The sequence below is a fragment of the Salvelinus sp. IW2-2015 genome, linkage group LG5 (assembly GCF_002910315.2).
Source record: "Salvelinus sp. IW2-2015 linkage group LG5, ASM291031v2, whole genome shotgun sequence".
Classification (NCBI taxonomy): domain Eukaryota; kingdom Metazoa; phylum Chordata; class Actinopteri; order Salmoniformes; family Salmonidae; genus Salvelinus; species Salvelinus sp. IW2-2015.
In genome coordinates, this window is record NC_036844.1 from 35,577,735 (window position 1) to 35,582,346 (window position 4,612).

Genomic DNA, 4,612 nt, shown 5'->3' on the forward strand with positions numbered 1-4,612 from the left:
GATATAAAGATAGCGATTACGTGATAGGTAATGGAATAGATAGATATAAAGATAGGATATATAGATAGATAGGATAATAAAGATGATAGGATATATATAAAGATAGGATAATATAGATATAGAATAGGATATATAGATAGAATAGATATATAGGATAGATATAGGATATATAGATAGATAGGATATATAGTATAGATAGGATATATAGATAGATGGGATATATAGATAGGATATGATATATAGTAGAATATATAGATAGATAGCAGCTGTCCAGGCTTGACATTGTGACCAAGGAAGAAGCCCTTAGCTGTAATGTCATCCTTTGGATTTCACAGACAAAAAGACATGGCTCACTGAGCCAGCTAACTTGGCTATCATTAGAGTGTGATTATGTGTGTGTGAAGGGGGGAGAGAGTGTGTGTTTGTGTTTGAAAACACACACACACCAAAATTGGTGGGGGGGGTTGGTTGGAGTAGCACATTTCTTTAATTAGTATGGAAAAATGTTTTAAGATATAGTACTGGAATTAGGTCATAGCAATGTTCTTTGTGTCCCAATGTGTAACGGTAATTATGTGTTCCCCCTGTTCCCCTGTAGGTGTAACGTTTTTTGTGTCCCTGTGTAGGTGTAACATTTATTATGTGTCCCCTGTATTATAACATTGTATGTGGTCCTTGTGTAGCTGTAACATTGTATTGTGTCACCATGTAGGTGTAACATTATATTGTGTCCCCTGTAGGTGTAACATTGTTTGTGTCCCACATGTAGGTGTAACATTATTATGTGTCTCCCTGTAGGTGTAACTTATTATGTGTCCCATGTAGGTGTAACATTATTATGTGTCTCCCTGTAGGTGTAACATTATTAGTGTCCCATGTAGGTGTAACTATTATGTGTCCCCCCTGTAGGTGTAACATTATTATGTGTCCCTGTAGTGTAACATTTATTGTGTCCTGTAGGTGTAACATTATTATGTGTCCCCTGTAGGTGTAACATTGTAATTTGTGTCACCATGTAGGTGTTAACATTATTATGTGTCTCCCTGTAGGTGTAACTTATTATGTCCTCCCTGTAGGTGTAACATTATATGTGTCCCCTGTAGGTGTAACCATTTATTGGTGTCACCATGTAGGTGTAACAGGTATTATGTGTCCCCCTGTAGGTGTAACATTATTATGTGTCCCCTGTAGGTGTAACATTTATGTGTCCCCTGTAGGTGTAACATTTATATGTTCCCCTGTAGGTGTAACATTATATGTGTGTCCTGTAGGTGTACTATTATGTGTCCCCCTGTAGGTGTAACATTATTATGTGTCCCTGTAGGTGTAACATTATTATGTGTCCCCCTGTAGGTGTAACATTATTATGTGTCCCATGTAGGTGTAACGTATTATGTGTCCCCCTGTAGGTGTAACATTATTATGTGTCCCTCCTGTAGGTGTAACATTATTATGTGTCCCTGTAGGTGTAACATTTATTGTTCCCTGTAGGTGTAACATTATTATGTGTCCCCTGTAGGTGTAAACATTATTATGTGTCCCCTGTAGGTGTAACATTATTATGTGTCCCCTGTAGGTGTAACATTATTATGTGTCCCCTGTAGGTTAACATTATTATGTGTCCTCCCTGTAGGTGTACACATTATTATGCGTCCCCATGTAGGTGTAACATTATTATGTGTCTCCCATGTAGGTGTAACATTATTATGTGTCCCCTGTAGGTGTAACATTATTATGTGTCCCCATGTAGGTGTAACATTTATGTGTCCCCTGTAGGTGTAACATTATTATGTGTCTCCCTGTAGAGTGTAACATTATTATGTGTCCCCCTGTTAGGTGTACATTATTATGTGTCCCCTGTAGGTGTAAACATTATTATGTGTCCCTGAGGTGTAACATTATTGTGTCCCCTGTAGGTGTAACATTATTATGTGTCTCCCTGTAGGTGTACATGTATTATGTGTCCCCTGTAGGTGTAACATTATATGTGTCCCCCCTGTAGGTGTAACATTATATGTCATGTGTAGGTGTAACATAATGTGTCTCCATTAAGTTCATGATGGCATAATGGGTGGAACTGGCGGCCATGTTTGGGGTGTACCCATAGAGAAAAGCCAGGAAGTAAGCTACAGTAGGTTTGAAGACATAGAAGAATGATAGAGGCCTCTAGTGGACCCAAAAGACGTTATAGCATGGGCCAGTGCCATTAGGACTCACATTGGCTATATTCATTGATATATATTTTTAAGTAGTTCAAAGGTATTCAACTGGATGGGATTCCTATGGGTTTATGCCTAAATGGCGCGGCCCATGCTGTCACAGACGCTATAATGTGCACAGATAGAAAAGTGAGTCCTCTATCGATTCTCTATGGTTGAAGATGACTAAGTTAGACAACGAGACCTCTCATCCAATGGGTTGTGGAGAGGGAGGCGAAGAAAGGAGGAGAGAAGACGCGAGGAATATGCAATTGAGATTCTCCGTTTGTTTAACCCTTCGGGCCGAGAGTAAAGCAGGAAGTCAATATGTGCTGTAATTTGTTGAAATCAACTCAACTGACATTACAAAAATGAGCCACATCAAGTTTAGCATAATAGAATGAACATTCTACATTGACGTTTACATTTTTGCTCACAAAACCAAGCAGAGCCCCATTTGCGAATGTACCCGTGATACTGTATATAATGACGAGATGATCTCCGCCTTAACAATGGGAGGACATTGTCCCAAATAGCAGGTGATCTGCTTATCGCTACATTCCCGCGTAGACAAATTTTGACGGGAGGGGATCCTCTTCGCTCCGCCTCTTCCTCACTGCTATGAGTCAACCCATACACAAATATAGATATGGCATATCTCCATGAGTCTACCAGTCAAATTGCCAGGCTTAGAGGGTCCAAGACCGTTCTAGTTATTCTATMTCTATGGGTGTAACGTTGTTATGTGTCATCCTTTAGGCGTGTAATGTTATACTGTTGGGTGAAGTTTGTATATTCACTCTGGCTATCTACTCCGATTTCAGAGCACTCTCATCTAACTGCCTGGAGCGCAGAATAACTGATTCATTTACGAACGCTCAACACCCGTTGAATATGGCCGGTGCCAGTAAATGTCGGCCCCCAAAAAATAGTAATTCAATTGTTGCCAGCAGCACAGTTACAGTCATCAACACTCTGGAAAACATGAAAACAGCCTAACCGGCTCTGCTAGGATGAGTAAAATGGTCAGAGTGAGGTGTTCTCTCATTTGTGTCTGGAAATAGCTAGCCAACGTTAGCCAGTTAGCTTGGGTGCTTGACTGTCGTGCTAGGATTAACGCTACTCCTCGGCCAGAGCGTCCAGTGTTGCCTCTGAACACTATGAGAGCAAATGCTCTGAATTTGCGAACACCCAGAGCGCACTCTGAGCGCACTCCAGATTGAATTTACGAACACACCCATTGTGTCCTCCTGTGGGTGTAACATTGTATTGTGTCCCCTTATTCATGGCTTGCACGTTTCGTCACAATATTGTTTGTAACAATCGTTTTAGGACTGATGCCCGACTGAGCATTCTATTCAATGCATTGTCAATTGGCACTGATGAATATTTCATCAAAAATGCATTACTGTGGCTTGGAAATACAATAAAATTTCTAAAGGAGACAGATAATTATAGGAAAACCTTTTGCCATTGTGATGTTGCCAGATTGACTTTAGATGCAGTACAACGTTAGCTAGCTAGCTATGATTGAGGAGAGACCAATCGGATGTTCGTGCTCCCAGCAAGGCTTACATTAGCTAGCTATTTCTGACAAACATTGCTAGCTAATGACAACATTGCCATCTGTCTGAAGTAAATTTGACGGCATGATAATGAGGGCAAAGTTGTTTCCTACTAAATATTTGCKTACTTTAGCAAAGTTATTGTATTTCCAGGCAAAACAGTCATTAGCCTGCGTTAGCCTCCGTTAGCCTGCGTTAGCCTCCGTTAGCCTGCGTTAGCCTGCGTTAGCCTGCGTTAGCCTCCGTTAGCCTGCGTTAGCCTGCGTTAGCCTCCATTGAAAATGACCGGGCTTATCCTGACTGTTGGGCACTACTATGGCAGATACACGGCTTGAGAAAGTTCAGAACAATGGCATGACGTGACCAAGTGTTGGAGGTGCAACCTATAGGTGTAACGTTGCTTTTTCCCCCCCTCTAGGTGGAACATTATTTTGTGTCCTTCTATAGGTGTAATGTCTTTTTGTGTCCCCCTGTAGTTGTTAAGTTATATTGTGTCCCCCTGCAGGTGTGGCAGATCCCTGACCAGATGGGGACCCGGCCCATATCAGAGCCCATCGTGGTCCTGGAGGGACACTCCAAACGTGTCGGCATTGTCACCTGGCACCCCACACCGCACGCAATATACTACTCACTGCAGGTACACACAACACACACACACACACACACACACACACACACACACACACACACACACACACACACACACACACAGACAGACACAGACAGACAGACAGACAGACAGACAGACAGACAGACAGACAGACAGACAGACAGACAGACAGACAGACAGACAGACAGACAGACAGACAGACAGACAGACCAGACACAGATACACACCACACACACACA

The 4,612-nt window shown here is 41.9% G+C and overlaps 1 pseudogene; it reads left to right on the top strand.

The window, feature by feature from the left end:
- LOC111963748 (coronin-6-like) overlaps positions 1–4,612 on the top strand; it is a 38,125-nt pseudogene that overhangs the window by 23,429 nt on the left and 10,084 nt on the right.